Genomic DNA, 23,152 nt, shown 5'->3' on the forward strand with positions numbered 1-23,152 from the left:
ACAACAAATTAATGTGATACACACACACACACACACACACACACACACACACACCAAAGCAATTTTTTACAACATTGGGGCTCTCTCAACTGCAAAGCTAAGTGCAATAATTTTAACAAATATAGATTGAGAAAGTAGAATTAAACAGGAAGCTAAGGGTCGGCTCTGTGAATGTTCCTTCCTGCCTTGAAAGTATTTTGTGCCCCTGCCAAAATGAGACCCCCTTTCCCCTCGCTTAAGGTAATGGGAAGCGCAGCCCCATAAGCAGGGCTTGCAAATGAAAAATGTTTATCATTCATGCTTGGGAGCCTTCATTATGTACCCAGGCCCAGTCGTTTTCAGGCGAGGAGAGCGTTCCTCATCCCCAGTGCATGCCATTTATAATGCGGCCCTGCTGAAATATCCACACCACTAACATCTGTCTTCCACTGCAAGAAAAAGGGGAGAGATTCCCATAGATAAAAATGCACATGAGGGCAACAAAAGAAAGGAAAACCTATGACATAGTCAAATTTTATTAATGGATCAACCATATGCATCCAGGGAATAATTAACTATTCACAGGTGAAATTAACTGATAGGAGTGTCTGTCGCGAGCAAATCGAATGAGCTCTGATTATATCAATAGTTTTCAACCAGTGTCCCATGGTTATCAAACTATCAAATAAATTTGTCCACTCTCTTCCTTTGGGGTGTAAAAAGGAAAAAAAAAACTTTAATTATCCGGCCCTGGTGTATGGCAGGTCATTAATAAAAGCTAGTTATCTAGCTGCCGGTTTTAGAGTTTTTACTGTTATCAATCTTTTATCTAAATAAATGTTTGGGAAATGTCCTTAAAATTAGTTCCGCTACTTTGCCCCAATGGCTAAACAGATATTTGAAAATAATAATAGTTTTTTTTAAAAAAAAACTTTGCAAGATTTTACAGTACAGTATACAGGATGTCACCTCCAAGCTGCTTTCTCTGCTTTCCCCTTCCACCAAAGGAATTGAATTATGGAGTTTGGCTGCACATACATTGATGAATCTAACCAACCTGCAAATGCAGATAAGAGTAAAATCACTTGATGGCTTAGTCCTCCTTAATGTATATTTACTCAGCCTTTATGTAATGTTTGCATTTTTTTTACTTTTGCGCCACATATATCAATGACAAATGGAAAAATGGAAAAAGGAGTAATAACATAAAAGAACCAAGTGCTTCCTCCCTGAGCCCCAGCCCCCACCCACGCACAAAAGCGGAGCATTCCCAGAGACGGTATCTTTTCATTTGAATAAAGGGCGCATGCTAATATTGAAAGGCCCCGATCTTCTCCCAAGGAAAGTCAGCTTCAAGCAAACCACGCGCTGCAGAACTAGACATTTCAGGCTAGTTATACCACAACAGTAATTGGCACCACCCAGCCAAATATTTAATCACTGATTACAATGAGTTGAAAAAGGTGTTTAAGTACACCTTTCATAAGAAACCAGAGGCCTTCCTCCTGGGCATTGTAGGCCAGAGAGTGTCAAAAAAAGATAGAACTTTTTTTTTATATGCAACTACAGCAGCAAGAATCCTAATAGCCAAACATTGGAAGGCACAGGAGTTACCCACGCTGGAAGAATGGCATTCGCAGCTGATGGACTACATGGAATTAGCCGAAATGACCGGCAGAATCCGAGATCTGGGAGAAGAGGCAGTGGAAGAGGATTGGAAAAAATTTAAGGACTATCTACAAAAACATTATAAGTTATATGAATGTTGAGAATTTGCTAAGCTTTTGGGAAAAACATGCTTCAGTACTGAGATTGGTAAATGATGGAAATTAAGTTATGATTTTGAAAAGTATAAATTACAGATTATATAACTAAATGAAAGTACAAAAACACATAAAATAAGGTATCAATTTGCTGTTTATTTTCATTGTAAAGAAAGCAGGGGATGGAAGACGTGGGGAAGTCCAGTCGATCATGAAAATAGATTTGAAAAAGTGAATTTTCTTTTATAATTTCTTCTTTTTTTCTGTAAAATCGCTTTTGTTGTGTTATTGACGATGTATTCTGACCTTGGAAAAAAGCAATAAAAAAATTATTAAAAAAAACAACAACAAATATTTAATCACTGATGACCCATTGATCTCAAAGAGGAAATCAAGGATGTGCTTAAGGCTGAAATCCAATGTATGCTTAAGCTTCAGTACGGTAAGCCTGCAACTTACATGCATTTAACTTGTGTGCATTCAGCTTTATGTGCTTGGCAAAAATAAAAAAATAAAAGGGGGAAGAGAGGGGACAGGTGTCTGGGGGGAAAGTATTTGGCAATCCCACCCGCCATTGCACCTCATGTGTTTTGATTGTTCGAAATTTTGGCTTTAGGCGCAATCTCCATAACATAACCCCCCGGGTAAGTTGTGGGCTTACTGAAAGCCCAACTGAGAGCAGAGAGCTTTAGCCTACAGGCTTTCAACTTTCACTGGAAAGTTGGTTCAGCTTTCACTGGAGGACCTTAACTGACAGTTGAGGAGGGGTTTTATGCACAACTCTGATTGGTGGCTGCAGGTTTAGAGTTCTTAGACACTGTGATTGACTGATGGGGGCTGGTCAGTCAGCATCAACAAGCATTGGTTGGTGTTTGTGCTGTAGAGCCAGAAGAAGAAGACCATGGAAGAAAAGGATTGTGAAAGAAGAAAGAAGATGCTCACTGATATGAAGTGCTTCAGAGTGGCTTGTTGACTGAGGTCTTGCTAGCTCAGGCTGAAGAGTCAAGGAGAGAGCCAGTCTACATCACTGAAGAGGAAAAAGTGAGAGGTGGTTTGCATAATGCTAGGTTCTGGCATCTGGTAGGAGGAAGATTCCAGGACAGGACATCAAACAGACACCTTCAATAAGTCAGCAGGGGCTGAAACAGAGGCTTCAACAAAAGTCCCTGGTTATAGCATTGGTGAGGCTTAACTGGAGTGGAGTCAACACAAGGCCAGTGTGCACAAATTAATCTTGTAATAAATAAATATATTTGATAAATGTAGTAATAATGACATCTGCCCAGCTTTGGACCATCTCTATATTCCACACTTACCAAAGTTATTGGTAAGTTAAGGATGCAAAGGATATGGTGGCCGTGATATGGGTTTAGGAAAACCATTGGAGTGGAAGTTGAATTTCATTAATATGATAAGGAAGGAAATACCTAATTCCCTCCCTCTGAAAAGTTTTATGAGATCAGTCCTAGTCTTCCTTCCAACCTTGGGGGCGCTTTGTATTCATTCCCCCCCCCCCTCTAGCCCACTATGCTCTCTGGCAAGAAAGGTTTAGTAGGGTTTTGCGCTAATTCAGAAATCTACAGAATAATTCATCTAGAAATCACAGCAGGATAGAAAACAAAGAATATCAGTAGTGCCATAGGCTCTAAGGTACCATCCAAATGCCAATTTCATGTCAGTTTCATTACAGAGACAGTAGCAGGGCATCCGGTTTTCCTGAACCCATTCCATATAGCAAATTTTGACCAAAAAAATTGACATGCTTCTAACTACTGAAATGTCATATTGCCGTGGACTGATTTTGAGATTTGTGTCATGAGGAAAGAAAATCGGACGCAGGGGACTTCTGGGGTGGCGCCATCGGCAATGGCAGACTCCCTCTGAACCGGAGGGACCAGCTCCACGTGAAACGGGTCCTTTCCGCTGCGGCGAAGTGGGGACCCTTTCAGAAATCACAGGCAGATGAAGCCTGTGACTGTGGGACTCAGCGGGCACCCTTAGCACACACACCCCAACCCACAAAGGAACCCACTAACAGGCTCCGAAGCGAAAGGTGAGGCCACTCAGTAGACAGGTAACGGAACAGCAAGCATACCTGGCCCTGGCAGAATTGAAAAACAGGGAAAATAATCTCAGATTGAGAAATATCCCAGAATTTGAGAAGGAGGACTTGATTGGCTTTTTGACAACAGAAATCTCCAAATTTTGGGGATTGACAGAAGAGAAGGACTTTAAAATAGTCACCGCTTTCAGACTAGGAAGAGTGGTCAAGAAGGATAAACCAAGAGATTGCTTGATCATTTTGAGATCTAAGCAAGAAAAAGACAACATACTCGGCCTACATTTCAAAAATCCACTGGTGATTCAGGGGAAGACGGCAGAAATCTTCAGAGATATACCAAAACAGCTTCTGGATTTAAGAATTACGTATAAGGATTTAGCAAGTCTACTGAGAAACAATAAAATCCCTTATAGGTGGGAATTCCCTCAAGGACTATCTTTTACCTTGAAAGAGAGGAAGGTAAGAATCAGAACAGCGGAGGAGCAAGAAAAGTTTCTAAACGACCACGGGGAGGATCTTCGGAAAGGAGTAGCAGGACCCTGGCCACCTCCTTCGTTTGGCTTCAATCCGGTTCCACCTCCAGGTGAAGAAGATAAAAAAGATCCCCCTGCTGACAAATAAATTGACCCAGGATGTCTCTGCAGCTTCTTAGTTGGAATATTAATGGCGCAAATTCTCCTGAAAGGAGGAAGAAGATTTTTCATATATTAAGAAAAGAACAATTGGACGTTATTTGCCTTCAAGAAACACATGTGACCAGGCTCCACAGGAGAGTACTAATTAACAAGAGACTAGGCCAAGAGTTTATTTCATCAGACAAGGTAAAAAAAAGAGGAGTAGTGATCTATGCAAAGGAGAGCCTGTCACCAAAATTGGTTTTTAAAGATGAACAAGGAAGAATTTTGGCGATTGAAATACAGTCACAAGGAGAAAAATTTTTGATAGTTGGAATATATGCACCAAATGATGGGAAGTCGGAATTTTTCAAGAGGCTGCATGAGACAATGCTGGACCATATTGACTATACAAATATCATTTTGATGGGAGACATGAATGGGGTAGTCTCTACCTATATGGATAAGTCACAAAACCAAAATCTGAACAAAGATGGCAGACTTCCAAAGACTTTTTTTGAACTTACAGACAACATGGACTTGATAGACATTTGGAGAACAAAGAACCCTCTAGGCATGGAGGGAACTTTCTTTTCTGAGGCCCACCTATCATGGACAAGAATAGACCAAATCTGGATATCAAGAGGATTGGCACCCAAGACAAAAAAAGCCGAGATCTGCCCCAAAACCTGCTCCGACCATAATGCTCTAAAAATGGATTTGAGACTTACACCAGCTGGATCCTTCAGATGGAGAATGAATGACCATCTGCTTAGAGATCAGGAGATTGTGAAGAAGGCCCAAAAAACGTTGAAGGACTATTTTGAAATAAACTTGAACACCTCAGTGGAAAAGAAAACAGTCTGGGACGCGAGCAAAGCCGTTATGAGAGGGTTCCTGATACAACAGAACACTATTAAGAAGAAACTCTGGAATGGTAAAAAGGACAAGATTTTGGATAAAATAAGAGATGGAGAAAAAAGATTGAGACTAAACCCAAAATCAAAAGAAGTCTTAAGAGAAATAAAATTCTATCAAATACAATATACAAAATTGATAAATCAAGAAATTGAATGGAAAATTAAACAGATGAAGCAAAGATCATTTGAATCGGCAAATAAATGTGGGAAGCTGCTGGCATGGCAGCTGAAGAAGAGGCAAAAATTGAACTTTGTTACCAATCTGGAGGTTGAAGGAGAATGTATTCAGAAACCAGAAGAAATTAGAAAGTGTTTCCAGAGATACTTTAAAAAGCTATATACTCAAGGACCACAAGCAGAGATGGAAATAAATAACTTTTTAAAGAGTAATGGCCTGCAAAAGTTAACACAAGACAAACAAACAGCCCTGAACTGTAGAATAACACAACAGGAAATTGAAAGAGCCATTCAGAATATGCAAATAGGCAAATCCCCAGGCCCAGACGGGCTTACCTCCAAATACTATAAGACACTGATGGATTATTTGATACAGCCATTAATGGAGGTTTGCAACCAGATTATGGAAGGGAAGGGGGCACCAGAATCGTGGAAAGAAGCATTCATCACCCTGATACCAAAATTGGAATCTGAAAAGACCCAACTTAAAAATTATCGTCCCATCTCACTCCTAAATGTGGATTATAAAATTTTTGCTGATATCTTAGCAAATAGACTGAAAAAAGTTTTGAATGAAGTAATTCATAAGGACCAAGCAGGCTTTCTCCCTGGTAGGCATTTGTCTGACAACACCAGGAACATTATAGATGTTTTGGAGTTACTACAGACAAATATGAATACGAAAGCAGTTTTGATCTTTATAGATGCGGAGAAGGCCTTTGATAATATATCTTGGAAATTTATGAAGAAAAACTTGGAAGGGATGGGAGTGGGAAGGGCGTTTCAAAACGGTATTGAAGCAATCTATTCAGAACAAAAGGCCAAATTGATAGTAAACAGCGTGGTGACAGAGGAGTTCAAAATTGAAAAAGGGACACGACAGGGGTGCCCCTTATCACCCTTGCTATTTATTTCTGTCCTGGAGGTGTTGCTGAACTTGATTAGGAGGGATCAGCTTGTGGAAGGAATACAGGTCGGAGAAAAGCAATATAAACTTAAGGCTTTCGCAGACGATTTGGTTTTGACACTACAGGAGCCAGAAACCAGTACAAAAAGAGCTCTAGAACTAATTTCTGAGTTTGGTCGGGTGGCGGGATTCAAGTTGAACAAACAAAAAACTAAGGTTTTAGCAAAAAACCTGACATCTTTAGAAATAGATGGGTTTCAGAAGGAAACAGAATTAAATGTGGTTACAAAAGTGAAATACCTGGGGGTTAACTTGACTGGGAGAAACTTGAATTTGTTTAAGGATAATTATGAAAAATGCTGGTCAGAAATTAAAAAGGATTTGGAAATTTGGTCAAGATTGAAACTTACCTTGACAGGAAGAATTGCTGCAGTAAAAATGAATGTATTGCCAAGAATGCTGTTTTTGTTTCAAACCCTTCAGATTGTGGACAGGGTGGAATGTTTTGGAAAGTGGCAGAGAGATATCACGAAGTTTGTCTGGCAGGGCAAAAAGCCCCGAATAAAATTTAAGATTTTAACAGATGCAAAAGAAAGAGGGGGGTTTGCCCTGCCGGATCTAAGACTGTATTATGAAGCTGCATCTCTCTGCTGGATGAAAGATTGGTTCCTGCTAGAAAACACTGATGTCCTAGATCTGGAAGGGTTTAGCAATGCTTTTGGGTGGCATGCATATCTTTGGTATGACAAGGCAAAGTCTCATAAACTGTTTAAAAACCATATTGTCAGGAAAGCTCTACTTATTGTCTGGACTAAATACAAGGACTTACTTGAAAGTAAGACCCCGAGGTGGTTATCACCGGTTGAGGCTAAGGCTATAAAATTACGTAATATGGAGAGTGGCTGGTTGAAATATTGTGAGATAATTGAAAGAGATGGTGATACCTGGAGGTTGCAGAGTTTTGAAAAATTGAGAGGAAAGGTGCGAGACTGGTTTCACTACGCCCAAATCTTAGAGACTTTTAAAAAAGATAAAAGAATTGGTTTCCAGGTGGAAAAATCAAAATTAGAAACAGAACTACTTGAACCTAAGACGAAAGTGCTTTCAAGAATGTATAACTTGCTGCTTAAGTGGAATACCCAAGATGAGATAGTCAAATCAGCAATGATAAAATGGGCACAGGACATAGGGTACAACATTATGTCTGAAGACTGGGAAAGGTTGTGGACCACCAGTATGAAATTCACGGCATGTAGTGCCTTAAAGGAAAACATTATGAAAATGGTATACAGGTGGTACATGACCCCAGTCAAGCTTGCAAAGATATATCATTTGTCTGACAATAAATGTTGGAAATGCAAGGAGGTTGAAGGAACTTTCTTTCACCTCTGGTGGACATGCCCGAGGGTGAAGGCTTTTTGGGAAATGATTTATAACGAATTGAAAAAGGTGCTGAAATACACCTTTCACAAGAAACCAGAGGCCTTCCTCCTGGGCATTGTGGGCCAGAGAGTGCCAAAAAAAGATAGAACCTTCTTTTTATATGCAACCACAGCAGCAAGAATCCTTATAGCCAAATATTGGAAGGCACAGGAGTTACCCACGCTGGAAGAATGGCATTCGCAGCTGATCGACTACATGGAACTAGCCGAAATGACAGGCAGAATCCGAGATCTGGGAGAAGAGGCAGTGGAAGAGGACTGGAAAAAATTTAAGGACTATTTACAAAAACACTATAAGTTATATGAATGTTGACAGTTTGCTAAGTACTTTGGAAAAATATGCCTCAGTATTGAAATTGGTAAATGAGAGAATTTAAGTTTAAGATTTAGAAATGCATAAATCATGGATAATATAACTAAATGAAATCACAAAAACAACTGAAATAAGGTATTAATTTGCTGTTTATTTTATTGTAAAGAAAGCAGGGGATGGGGGACGTGGGGAAGTCTGGTTGATTATGAAAACTGATTTGAAAAAGTGAATCTCTTTTTTTCTCTCTTTTTTCTTTTTATAACTTTTTCTCTTTTCTGTAAAAACTGCTTTTGTAGTGTCATTGATGTTGTATTTTTACCCTGGAAAAAAAGCAAATAAAAAAAATTATTATAAAAAAAAAAAAAAACAGGCTCCGAAGCGAAGAGGGGGAAGTGGTGTGAGTCAATTGCTTTTTCCGTGGAGCGAAGCCGCATAGCCATTGCCGGAGAGCGCTGCCTTTTTCCTGGGACAATTTGGCATCTAAAATAATCACCCGTGAGTACTTAAACATTGAACAATTGGACTTCAAATAAGAACTGGCGATTAGAAAGGAATTGGACTTAAAATTCACCTTAATTTGGTACTGAAACGGGAAGGTCTAAACAGGAAGTCAGCCTTCCGTTTCCTTGTAGTTAGAAGAAAGCAAAGATAACGTACACTAGAGCTTAGAAAATCACTTTCAAAGGATCGGTTTTCACCATTTAAAATCGTTGAACCCCCCTTCGGTAGCAGGAGAAGAAGGGGGATCTTTCTTGGACTGTTTAAACCTGCAGGAGTGAGTTTAAAGTAAAGTAACTTTCCACTGTCCTGACCCTGGAGTGGGGTGTCAGAATTGACGTTTTGAAGCTCATTGACCAGAGACAAAGGTTTTTGACAGATAGTTAAAAGAAGAGTAACATTGTGATTCCATTGCTTCCTTTCGCATCTTAAAGGAACAAATATTGACAAAATATCTTTAAAAAGAAACTTTGTTGCTATTGTCCTTAAAAGAAAGAACAACCAGAAGTTTTCCCCCTAGAGAGGGACCGTGAAACTGTAACCAATTCTAGGGAGCTTGCAGCTGCTACAGATTACAACCGTGGGAAAGGATTTGTGACCTTGCAGGACAATGTTTTCAGAAGCACTGTTGGGTGCTTTCTGTAAAATAAATGCCCTACTGGATCAGTTAAGTCAGAAGACAGATTTGATGACTAATGAGGCCAGAACATTTGAACAGGTAGTGGGAAACTATATGGAGCCCACCCAGGAACTTAAACAGGAGTGTGTCCTGACAGAGCAGATGAGAGAAGAGGATGTTACAGAATCTGGGGCACCAGAGATGGAGAGACTTTTGGCCCAGCAGGAAAACGAGCCTTTGGATTTGACAAATGAACTTGGAAAAAACTAGATTTGGAAAGACAAAGTTTGGACTGATTTGGAAATGGGGGGTTGAATTGACCCCCCTATGCAGGGATGTTTGGACTTTCCGAGTCTGGCAATGGGCCGTCAGAGGTTTGGAGCTGTTGGGACTTCCAAATTTGGAGGGAATTTGAAACATGTCTTAAAATACCACATGGAGTCTAGTCTGGACTATGGGAAAGGGGCTGATTTGTTGAAAAGGGTCAAAAACACTACCAAGCTGGAGTTCCCACGAGTGAAAGGAAAATATGGAGAAGAGCTGCGGAAGGGACATGGAAGAGATTTGAAGGCCTCGGATATAAGATCACCAGGTTAATGTGCCAGACTAATGGGATAAAAAGGACTGGCAATCCCGGGACCGGGGGGAGGGGACGCTGGAAGAAGATTGGATTGTTTTTATTTTCGTTTTTTATCATTAGAAATGTTTTATAAAATTGATGAACGTTGGAAAAATGTTGAAATGAAATTACTTGGCTCTTGTAAAAATGTTTTAAGAATTAGGTAAAAAGGTAATGGTTATGAGAAGTTGGTAAAAATTAAGATTTAAGTCTTAAGTTTTAAGGTATTTCATAAGATGAAAATAGAGTAAGGTAATGTAATGACAGAATATTATGAATTATGGAAAGGATTTGCTGCAATAATTATTAATCAAGATACAAGAGATGGGAGGAGGAGGAGGTCGTGGAAAGAAGGTAATGAAAGTGGAGAATTTGAAAATGATGGTTTTATTTTTTATTTTTCTGTTTTTGTCTTTTTTCTTTGTAACTTTAAAAAAAAATCTTTTTTCAATAAATATCATTTAAAAAAAAGAAAAGAAAATCGGACACAGCTATAGCCACTCACAGGTTTCCTTCTGCCACATACATGGATTAGGAAAGGTGTCGATGATATTGAAATTAATCAGAAGTGTGGATTTGTGTCATTCTTGTCATGTCTGAGTTTTGCTCTACAAATGATACTTTTAGAGCAAGCAGAGAAAGCAGCAAAGACAGGCTGGCAAAATCAGTGTAGAGTTTAGTACAGGCGTGGAGACAATTATTAGATCATCAGCTATGGTTTGGCCACAGGGATGGGAAACGTCTGGTCCTCCAGATGTTACAAGACTACATCTTTCAGCATGACTGCCCATTCACCATGCTGGCTGAGGCTGATGGAAACTGTGGTCAAGCAGCACCGGGAGGGCCACAGTTTCCCCATCCCTAGTCTAGGGTAAGGGATCAATAGATCTGAGGTTGGGACTGGATCCACAAATTAATGATTTGTGTTTAAGTGGTAGAAAACCACAAGGTGCAAAGGAGAAACATTACAGCGATGCAAAGTCTTTGTCCACACTTTGCATTTGGAAACCAACAAGTTGATCTCAGTTATAGAGAAGGGAAGTATAATAGGAGTAAGATTAATGGGTGTAGAATATTATGGGGGACAAGGAATGGCATAAGAGATGCTTCTTAGGAAATGGCGACTGGGGAAACTTGCTGCTAGATGGAGGCATTGAGCAGACATTGCTGGACTCGGTCTCCCATCATTTGTAGTCTCAAAACATCTGGAGGGACAAATTTGCCTATGCCTGATCTAGGGGGTCTTAGTAGACCACAAGCTTAACATGAATCAACAGTGTGACACGGTGACAAAAAAAGAGAAGCTCATGCTATTCTAGGCTGCATCAACAGACGTCTATTGTCCAGCTAAAGGGAAGTAATAGTCCCGCTCTAGTCTGCTTTGGTCAAACCACACCTAGAGTACTGTGTCCGGTTCTGAGCACCAAAATTTAAGAAGGATAGTAATAAGCTGGCATGTGTACAGAGGAGGGCGACCAAGATGATAAAGGGTGTGGAAACCAAGCCTTATGAGGAATGGTTGAGGGACTTGGGCATGTTTGCCTGGATAAGAGGATGATTGATAGCCATATTCAAATATTTAAAGGGCTGTCACAAGGAAGATGGAAGAAGCTTGTTTTCTCCTGCTCCGGAGGGTAGGACTCAAGCCAGTGGATTCAAGTTACAAGACAGGAGATTCCGACTAAACATCAGGAAGAACTTCCTCAGTAAGAGCTGTTCAACAGTGGAATGGGCTCCCTCAGAACGTGATAGACTTTCTTCCCATGGAGGTTTCTAAGCAGAGGATGGGTGGCCATCTGCCATGGATGCTTTAGTTGAGATTCCTGAATTGCAGGGGGTTGGACCTAGATGACCCTCAGCACCCCTTCCAACTCTACAATTCTATGCTAGTTTTCCCCAGTCCCGCTCTAGAGAAATAGCATCCTCAGCTATTTCACATTCACCTATTTACTTTCTATCGCTCTCCCTTCTCTTTGTTTCAATACTGAACTGAGGTGTTATATTTGTGATATTTGTTATCACATATTCTATAGATCCATGTCTTTGTGATATTTGTTATCACATATTCTATAGATCCATGTCTAAATGGAATAAATGCTTGAGAAGGGAACATGCCCAGTGAAAGAACTGAGCACATATTCATTTATTTAATTGGATATAGTGATCAGGTTTGATTATCTGCTTCTAATCCCCATATTTGATTGTTACATTCCTGGTTAGTCACATTAAGATCCCAAGTCCAATATGTTTATCTGCAGGGTGAAGGGTTAATTTTTTATTTTTATTTTTTTTAAAAAAATCATTTCTCATAGATACTTAGCCTGTAAAATGATGTACAGATTCCTGCAGATCTCTTTGCTCAGGCCCAGGCACTCATTTATGAATCCTTTTTCACTTTCTTGCTATAGGGTAAACAATCACTTCTTGTTCAGCATCTGATTATCTTAATCCAAGGGTAGGCAAACTAAGGCCCGGGGGCCGGATCCAGCCCAATCGCCTTCTAAATCTGACCCGCGGACGGTCCTGGAATCAGCATGTTTTTACATGAGTAGAATGTGTGCTTTTATTTAAAATGCATCTCTGGGTTATTTGTGGCGCACAGGAATTCGTTCATTATTTTTTTTTTCCAAAATATAGTCCAGCCCCCCCACAAGGTCTGAGGGACAGTGGACCGGCCCCCTGCTGGAAAAGTTTGCTGACCCCTGTATAATCCATTGACAGCCATTAGTACAGAAGGTGTTTTTAGAAGGAATAGATCAATTCATGGTGGATGAGCTATCAGTAGGTAATAGTCATGCTAGCTAAAAATGACATTTTAGGGTATAGAGGTAGTATACAGTGGTACCTTGGGTTAAGTACTTAATTCATTCCGGAGGTCTGTTCTTAACCTGAAACTGTTCTTAACCTGAAGCACCACTTTAGCTAATGGGGCCTCCCACTGCTGCTGCGCCGTCGGAGCACAATTTCTGTTCTCATCCTGAAGCAAAGTTCTTAACCCAAGGTAATATTTCTGGGTTAGCAGAGTTTGTAACCTGAAGCGTATTGTCAGGGAACTGCCATCAGTACCGGAGGGAGAGAGCAAAAGCCAGAGGGATTCCAGAGAGCATCCAGGGATCGGGAGAAGCAGCCCATCTTCTGGGGAAGATAATCAGCGTAGCACCAGTGGAGAAGGGGGTCAGATGGGGGAAGCGGCGAGGCGGTCCCATGACTCCTTGCCTGGGACCAGCGGGGAGCGTAGGGGTCCTCCGTTGCCTACGCCCTCCTTGCGCAGAAGGCTTTCGCACAGAGAGAGTAGGAGGAGACTAGGCATCAAAGAGCTTCTTTGCTGGAAGAAGTTTAAGAAATGCCCACTGACGGATTCTGCCAGCGATTGAGTCAGCCACGGGTGAGTGGCTGTCCGGACAGAAAAGGTTCGCTTTGGCAACCCAGCAAGGTGTTTGCACCCAGCCGGGGAGATAGACACCTGCTTACGCACAAGCAACCCCTAGAACCACTACATGTATGTAACCTGAAGCATATGTAACCTGAGGTACCACTGTATTTTTAATTACAAAATGTTGGAAACAAATAATGGAATGTGACCCCTTCAGTGAACATCTGACTGGGACACAGGGTTCTAGGTGGGACATGGGATTCTAGGTGGACCTTTGGTTTGGCTCAGCAAGCCGGTTCCTACGTTCTTTACCAGCCAGATGTGAATTATAAAACTGGATTCTGGTTCAACTGGAATAAGATTATTGATTTTTTCATACATAAAGAGGAAATCAGAACACTCAGCCATAAAAATTTGACCAGCTATGCAAGTTTATAATTTGATGTGTCTTACACATTTTTGGGGGATGAAATCCATCATTATTCTCATGTACCTTATTCAGCAGTTTACCTTTCTGAATGATCAACCTATGTGTATTTGTCCAGCTCATTGCAAATTGTCGCTCCATGTTATTTAGATATTTTCTAGATTTACTGCAAGTTGCAAACAAATCATTTCTCATTTTACTATTATAATCACTCAGTTCTCCATCCCTTGGCTGTGGTGTCTCTGTAATTAAAGTGTGGGGCTTTCTACGGGATGCATCGCACCAAGTGAAAAATGTTAGCTATTTCCACACTTCAGAGACCCAGCTGCTCGGAGCATTAAAATTTTACTTAAAACATAAATTTATTGCGTTGCGATTACCATGGATTATGTTGTTATAAATGAACTGCACTGTAAATTGCTGTTTTTAATTAAAATACAGGTTATTAGGAAAGGCAAGGGAATAAAGTGGGGAGAAGTTATGTTTCATGTAATTGCCTCCATACACAACAATACCTGCAGAGGTAGCAAAAGACCCATTTAGAGTCCAAAAGCCTCTTAAGACTGCAGAGTACAAGCTTCAATTTCAAAGGCTGTATGCAGACTGAATGCAGATCAATGTCCTGATACCACCGCAACCTATTCACTCAGTGAAAGCACCATATTTTTTGCTCTATAGGACGCACTTTTTCCCCTCCAAAAATTAAGGGGAAATGTGTGTGCGTCCTATGGAGCGAATGCAGGCTCCTTGGCTTCAGCAACAGCAACGCGAAGCCTCCAAAGCGCAGAGGGAGCGCTCCCTCCATGCTCCGGAGGCTTCGGGTTGCTTTCGCTGAAGCCTGGAGAGCGAGAGGGGTCAGTGCACAGCGACTCCTCTCACTCTCCAGGCTTCAGGGATAGCCGCCTAAAGCCAGGAGAGCAAGACTCTCCTGGCTTCAGCAAAAGGAACCTGGAGCGCAGTGGGAACTCACGCTGCGCTCTGAAGGCTTCAGGCTCCTTTTGCTGAAGCCGGGAGAGCAAGACTCTCCTGGCTTCAGCAGAGAGGGAGAGCTGCGCAGCGCCCCTTCAGCGAAGCGGGAGGAGAAATGGAAGGGGCTCCGTTTCTCCAGACGCTTCACTGAAGGGGCGCTGAGCAGAGAGGGGGAGAATTTTTTTTCTTGTTCTCCCCCTCTAAAACAATGTGCGTCCTATAGAGCGAAAAATATGGTAATATGGGGACGACTCTGGACCCATCTCTTCACAGCCAGGACTATCTCTCAGAAACCATATTTCTCCAACAGTATAATCATATTCTGCCTTTTCTCTTCCAGCCTTTACACTTAATGTTTTTAATGTTTTTATTTCCCCCTTATTTCAGAGGCAGTGTGGCATAGCTTTGAGAGTGCTAAATGTTTGTTGACTGTGGACGCCAACGTGCTTCAAATGGGGGTTCGTGGAATGGCCAGGAACTCCCTTCTGTACTGCTACTTCCTGTTCTGGTGGGCATGGAAGAAACTCCTGCCCAACCACAGCAACACTTGCACCCAGAGGTTCTCCATTGGTTTCTGTAGGCAGTTGTCACTTCCACACCAGGCAGGGGGAAAGCACTACGGAACTGGTAGTGGAGCAGATTGTGTTTGGATCTGGATCAGTTAAGCCTGCAGCTGAGCGTAGCTGAGCCATTGAATGTTGAAGGTGGCATTTGGCGAAAAGAGAGAAGTGGGGAGAAAGTAGCATGGAATGTCTTCTTGAGCCCCATAATGTTGTTGTTGTGTTGTTTAGTCGTTTAGTCATGTCCGACTCTTCATGACCCCCTGGACCAGAGCACACCAGGCACTCCTGTCTTCCACTGCCGCAGTTTGGCCAAGCTCATGCTGGTAGCTTCAAGAACACTGTCCAACCATCTCGTCCTCTGCTGTCCCCTTCTCCTTGTGCCCTCCATCTTCCCCAACATCAGGGTCTTTTCCAGGGAGTCTTCTCTTCTCATGAGGTGGCCAAAGCATTGGAGTCTCAGCTTCAGGATCTGTCCTTCCAGTGAACCCCATAATAGCTTATTATAATGTGCTTGGATGTGAACATTTGAGTTGAGGAATCTGTGCCATGAGGTTAAAATTTGTTGGATGGATTCTGATGGGTTGGATTAAGTTTTAAACAGGCTTTGAGTTACCTCCTTAGTCTCCATCCCCAGCTGAAACAAAGTTTATGTACACACACTGCACATGCTCATAGTCCCCTTTGCCTCTCATCACCCTCTGTTGCACCTCTCCCCTCAGCCCTGTCAAAATTCAGATTGTAAACTTCTTGGGGCAATAACCTTTCTCCTTTTTCTTTTCTTTTCTTTTCTTTTCTTTTCTTTTCTTTTCTTTTCTTTTCTTTTCTTTTCTTTTCTTTTCTTTTCTTTTCCTTTCCTTTCCTTTCCTTTCCTTTCCTTTCCTTTCCTTTCCTTTCCTTTCTTATATGCCTCTTTAGAGTGTCCTGTACATTGTCTAAATAAGTACTGGTCTCAGGCATAAAGGTAAAGGGTAAAGGGACCCCTGACCATTAGTTCCAGTTGTGGCCGACTCTGGGGTTGCGGCGCTCATCTCGCTTTATTGGCTGAGGGAGCCAGCATACAGCTTCCAGGTCATGTGGTCGGCATGACTAAACCGCTTCTGGCAAACCAGAGCAGTGCACGGAAACGCCTTTTACCTTCCCGCTGGAGCAGTACCTATTTATCAACTTGCACTTTGACGTGCTTTCGAACTGCTAGGTTGGCAGGAGCAGGGACCAAGCAACGGGAGCCCACCCCATCGCGGGGATTTGAACAGCCGACCTTCTGATCAGCAAGTCCTAGGCTCTGTGGTTTAACCCACAGCGCCACCCGTGTCCCTCGGTCTCAGGCATAAAAACCAGCAAATTGGTTTTATAACTTGACACAAAATGCCAGCAGTCCAAAGTTCTAAGCATACAAGAATACCGCTCTCAAGCTTTTGAATATCCCTTGTATTGCTTTCAGTGTTTTTATTTAAAAAACAAAACACCTGAGCTGTCATGGCTTAAATATCCTATCTATCTATCCTTGGAAGATTCTGATCAGTGTGATTTTGAAAACATGAGCTGTGTCTCAGCATACCTTTCAACTAAAATCTGGTTAACATAGAGCAATGGGTTTCATCTCCCCATAAATTTTCTGAAGTCCTGGGAAGTCTCACTTTGGAATGGCTACATTCTTCCATGAAACCTGGAGATGGTCAAGATTGTCTCTTCTCTGGATAACTGTAGATCTGCTTTAATACCCACCTAATGGTTGCAAGTCTATGCTCAAAGCAACGACTGAGCTCTATGGCAGATACTAATAGGAGCAGCTCCATTCCATTTCTCAAGTCCATTTTAAATTAATAAGTGTTTCCCCTTCTGGGTTTTTTCCTTAATCCACAAAAGAGACCTCTCTGCATATTAATCTAATGTTAAATTGATGGATCAAATTATACCAAGCTCAGATTCCATTCTGCACGTACTCACTAGGATAGACCAAATCCCTTAGCAGGGATAAAGCGCAGAAAATGCATTTAGAGACACTGATAAGTCCAGGTCCATTATATTTCATTTTAAACAAAGGGGGACGGAAGGGAAGTCCCCTCTGAGATGCTCTATCAGCTATTAAACAGAAACGTTGCTTGCAGAGGGAGATTGATGATTAGCAGAGAGACCATCTCAGGATGTTTCTCCCCGGGCAGACAAATTCAAGTTCACAGGCAACCCCATACAATTCTCTAGTTTTGTGGCTCTTCTACCATAATCAGTTCACAAGTGCAGAATTCCAGTGTTGGTCTTTGGTGCCAGTGAAGTATCAGGCTGTATATGTATCTAATTCAGTGATTGTGCATTTGCTAGGTTTACTAATATACGTAATTAGGCTGATGCTGCAGTGGGCAGGGTCCATGCTTTCAGGGCCGGCCCACCCATGAGACATAGTGAGGGGACCACTTCAGGCGGCAGGATCCACAGGGGCAGCAGACCCCAATGTAAATTTTTATTCCCCCTTTGTTCCTGATGTAGATCTTCACTCCCCTCCCCCTTCTTCCCTGTTGGGGGAGGGTGTTGCCATGTTGTGATTTCGCCCCAGGTGCCAAAATGTCACGGGTCAAACCTACGTACTTCGAATGCAGAAATTCCTAAATTCAATCCCTGGCATATTCAGTTAAAATGATCTTAGGTAACAGGCTTGTGTCTTGAGACCTTAGTCAGTAGACAGAACAGAGGTAGATGGGCCAATGACTTTGCCCATTATGTGGCAGCTTCCTATGTTCGTGGGAAGACAGGTGCAGCTTTTGCAGGATTGGTCCAGTGGGTGTTCTGGGAATGCCTAATATATTTGCATTGTTGCAGCAAATCATATGTGTTAAGTTGTGGGTGAACATATCAGACGACACTGCGATTCTTCAGACAGCTCTTGTTTATTCACAGGCCAGAACAGAACTGAACTGAAGGGTTCAGCCAACCTGCTTATATAGAGCTCAACTACAAAGCAACAGTAACAACTTTCTGTAACTATCCAATCACTGAATGCCAATTTCAATTCCTTATTTGGATATGCGGACCTGAGTGAACTACAGTATCCCCCTGCTGCCCCAGGGTGAGAACTTCAGTACATAACAATATCTGCATCTGCCCATCCACGCTTTCGATTGGTGAAGCAAGAAACTGCAGCAACAGAGCCCAGCACAGTCAGATTGATGTAAGAGGAGAGATACCCCTGCCTCATCCAAGCCCCCTCTAGTGTCACTGAAAAAATAATAATGGGTATTTTAAAATATATAAAACTCAGGGTTTTATTCTGATTTTGGTTGCTTTGAGCTGTTGGAACAGATGAGAGGAAATGCTTTAACTAAAAAAATAAAAATTGCTGTACTGAAAGGACCCACCAGTCTGTAGCTGATAGCTTTCCATGCCATTGCTTCCATTGACAGCCCAACCTTTCAACCAATGTATGCACTGCTCTTGCAAACTGAAGAGTGGCTTGTCTCTTTCTCCCTTGTATGACGCCTATAGTCATCTGAAGTGCACACAAAAGGCTTTTCGGTTCTTTTTTTGAATCCTCCATAAAGGAGGATGCAATGACTTTCCTGGCATGAGCTTTGTGACAGAGCAGGGATTTGAACCTGGAGCTCCTCTGGTCAAATCCAACACTCTTTGTTTGGGTTTGTTGTTGATGTTTATTCATTTAGTCATGTCTGACTCTTCGTGACCCCATGGACCAGAGCACACCAGGCACTCCTGTCTTCCACTGCCTCCCGCAGTTTGGTCAAACTCATGCTGGTATCTTCGAGAACACTGTCCAACCATCTTGTCCTCTGCTGTCCCCTTCTCCTTGTGCCCTCCATCTTTCCCAACATCAGGGTCTTTTCCAGGGAGTCTTCTCTTGTCCTGAGGTGGCCAAAGTACTGGAGCCTCAGCTTCAGGATCTGTCCTTCCAATGAGCACTCAGGGCTGATTTCCTTCAGAATGGAGAGGTTTGATCTTCTTGCAGTCCATGGGACTCTCAAGAGTCTCCTCCAGCACCATAATTCAAAAGCATCAGTTCTTCGGCGATCAGCCTTCTTTATGGTCCAGCTCTCACTTCCATACATCACTACTGGGAAAACTATAGCTTTAACTATGCGGACCTTGGTTGGCAAGGTGATGTCTCTGCTTTTTAAGATGCTGTCTAGGTTTACACACACACAAACACACACACACTACAAAAAAAACCAAACACTTGTGGGGGTTGGGGGAGAGAAATGCCTTATGCAGAAGTGCATTCAAGGATGCTGATCTTGAAACCAGCTATTTCTTGAGGGGATACCCTAGGCATGCTACAGGAAGGTTATACTGTCAAATCTAATTAGATGTGCTTCTATAACCCATGGTATACGTTTCGTGGGTCTCTCAGGAACTTGCTGAGATATTCCACATCCTATTTTTTAAAATGTAAATAAAACATATAGGGCTGGCTCTTTACCTGATGTCAGCCAGCTGATAAGCAGCTGGTGGTGGTCTGCCCAACATGCCACAAAGATTAAAAGAACGAAAAATCCAGTAGTCTTTCTATGGCTGTAAACGGCACGATTGTTTTCCTTGGGAAAAGCAGACAGTGAAAACAACATTTATAGGATTTGCTGAAATGCTTTAAAATGTCTTGAAATAACCCTGGAAGTTCATTCTCAACGGGAAGCATTAATATAAGTAAATCTATCACCACCACCCTGGAATGTTTCCAGAGGCTGCAAAAGAACAACATTGATTGGGGACTGCTATTTTGGATCTTGCTCATTGCTGCAGGACTTGGGAGAGCTCCCAAGTTCATCTCGAAGAGCCCAGGGTTTAAGTGAGCCATTATATCCCCTGACGATAACAACCAGAATTTGCTGGGGATGTAAATGGGTGGTGTTCTAACTTAGGCATGTGCTCCCCACCTTCTTCACTAGGTACTCCTCAGATGATAAATGGCCCCGTCTGAACCGGAAAAGGCATGAGCTGTTTCTCATAGTTTCAGAAGCTCATCCTGTAATTCCAGAGAGGCATTCAACAGGATTTCCTTATTTATTTATTTGACTTGCTTGTAAAACGACAACAACCACCTCCCAACAGAATTGTGGTGCCTTTCTATGATCAGGAGATGAGCTTAGGGGGTGATGCTGGACTTACACCTCCTCTTTTGAGGGGCAGGTAAAGGGGTGGTGAAGAATAGAAACCAAAAGTAACCCAGTAGAACAGAAACTGAAAGTGATGAAAAGGTTCCCTTCAGAAATGAAACCTTAGTACAGTCATACTTTGGGTTACAGACACTTCAGGTTGCATTTTTTCGGGTTGCGGACCACCAAAACCCGGAAGTACCAGAACAGGTTACTTCCAGGTTTCGGCGGCCACGCATGCACAGAAGCACTAAATCATGCTTTGTGCATGCACAGCTGCACTGAATCGCAACCCGTGCGTGTGCAGATGTGCTGCTGCGGGTTGCGGACGCTGCGGGTTGCAAACATGCATCCCGCACGGATCATGTTTGCAAACCAAGCGTCCACTGTACTAGTGATTTGATTGGGTGAAGACTGAGATAAAGGGCATACCCTACAACATCTTTCCAATGAAAATAGGGACAACATTAATAATAATAATAACAATAATAACAATAATAATAATAATAATAATAATATACCCCACCTGTCTGTCTGACTGGGTTGCCCCAGCCACTCTAGGCAGCTTCCAACTTATATGAAAACATAATAAAACATTAAAAAAAAACTTTCCAATACAGGGCTGCCTTCAGATGTTTTCTAATGGTTGTTGTTGCTGCTGCTGCTGTTGTTAGAATTTATATACCGCTCTATACCCGCAGGACTCAGGGCAGTGCACAGGTTGTATAGTTACTTACCTCTTTGTCTTTGAGGTCACATAACTCCATATCCTCCAACATTTCTCCCATGAAAATAGGGACGTCCTAAGGGAAAGTGGGACATTATTGGATCCAGTCAGAAAGTGGGAAGGGTTCTGTAAGTCTGGGACTGTCCCTGGAAAATAGGAACACTTGGAGGGTCTGTATAAGGTTTTAAGAGGGAGAAAGCAAAGAAACAGAGCTGTTTCTATTTGTTTAGCTCTGGTTGCCCACAGCCACTTCAAAAAGCAGAGAAGAGTAAGTGAGCCCCAGACATACTGTATACTGAAGGCACTACTTCATTAGATGTGGTGCCTTCTAACTATTGTCCTTGGTTAGTATTCTCTGCTGCTTTGAAAGGATGTGTATGCCATTATTGCATTTTATTTCTCCAGCCAGTAGCGCTGCAATTACAAGGGACCTTCATTACCAAAGTTGTATCAAGCACAAAGACTTCAAAGAAGCTGCAAGAGAAGCTCTCACAGAGCGGTGAGTTCACAGGACGATGCTTTGAACTTCCTTTATGTCTTGAGCAGGAAAAAAGTGTCAGTTGAACAGAAGACGTCATATGCAGGAGCTGTAGAGGAAAATACAACAAAAACTGTACTCTGTGATATCAACCATTGTTTGGTGTGAGTCACATGACCTTGTGCTTCATTGACGCCACAGGTAAAATGATAGACCTCTTGCAGTTTCACGTTGAGACAGGGGATGAAATATTGGGGCACACAATGCAAAGTATACCTCTTCAAGAATGCAGAACGAGTGGATAATGTTGTGTGGCCAAATTTTGAGGGAAGATAATGTTGAAAGCTGATGCCTCCATGAGATTCTCAGATTTAGCAGGTGAAACAGCAGATATTTCTGGCATAGAAAAACTGCTTCTAGGTGTAAGATTTGTGGAAGAAGCTGACGGGTATATGAGGAATTCCTTGGGTTCATTTCAGTCTCAGACTAAACTGCCAACACAATTTTATCTGCGTGTTCTGATTTTGGAGTAGATTTCAATAAATCAGTTGGATGAGGATACAATGGTTGTTTAGCTATGGCCAGAAAACAAGGTGGGGTTCAAGCACAAATGAGGGCATTCTATCCTCAGGCAACCTTTGTCTGCGGCTCATCCCATAGACTTAATCTCACTGTAAATGATCTGAACACTGTAGATGATGTGTGGTGTACAGTTGGCACAATTAAAACCATCATCCTTTTTTCCATGAGACTGTCCAAACACAACATCTAATATCCAACACGTCAATGCTATGTGGAACATGGTGGACTCAAAAATACAAGAACATCCATGTGTTTGCAAAAAAAAAAGTACAGATGTATCATCTCACAACTGATTCAATTAGCTGGATCAAGGGAAATGATGGCAAAGACAGCTTTTGGACCACTTGTTGTGTGCGTTGCAGATTTCAGCTTTTACTGTTTCTCTTGGAATCAGAAGGAAATATTATTTGATGCTGGAGTCTGCAAACTATGATGTGAGATGTAATGGAAATGAAAGCACATATATGAGAGTTGCTGAGAATGCTGGAACAACATGGGGAACTTAGTGAGGAGACCTTTAGCACAATAATAGAAAAGTGCAAGAAGCTGGCAGATGAAGCTGGCAGATGAACGATCTAGACACACCATGCACAACAGAAAATGTGCAAATCATCCCTATCAATCCACAGAAGAGTTATACTGGTGGTCCAGCTATGTTCCCTACCTGGATTCACTTATAACCTCACTGAGGATTCATTTCTGTTCTGTTTCCAGTTTGTGGAAACTACGTCCATTTCAGATGTGCTGCAGTGGAGAAGACTTTCAAGCCCACATCAATTCCATCAAGAAATGTTACTAGCTTCAAAACTTGGGGAATGAATCTGTTACTTAGTATGAGCTGTGGAGAAAAAGACATGCCAAAGAAATACACACATTATTGTTGCTCGTAAGGCAACACAGGCCTTAATGAACTATTGGACCACACCAAACTGTTCCCTGCAATTAAAATGGCTATCCAATTTCCCTCCCAGTTACAATTAGCATTTTGCACAGGGTGAAGACATGATTGTCTGAAGATCGT

General features: G+C 41.9%; 1 long non-coding RNA gene across 1 annotated transcript; it reads right to left on the minus strand.

The window, feature by feature from the left end:
• Positions 1-386: 386 nt before the first annotated feature.
• On the minus strand, positions 387-19,779 carry LOC310714512. Its single transcript, XR_014529854.1, has 4 exons — positions 19,672-19,779; positions 2,685-2,769; positions 949-1,036; positions 387-428 (listed from the first exon to the last, which is right to left on the minus strand). It is a non-coding gene; the product is annotated as an uncharacterized lncRNA (long non-coding RNA).
• Between the last annotated feature and the right edge of the window lie 3,373 nt (positions 19,780-23,152).

Source organism: Podarcis liolepis (genome assembly GCF_965112155.1).
Source record: "Podarcis liolepis genome assembly, chromosome: 8".
In the NCBI taxonomy this organism is placed as follows: domain Eukaryota; kingdom Metazoa; phylum Chordata; class Lepidosauria; order Squamata; family Lacertidae; genus Podarcis; species Podarcis liolepis.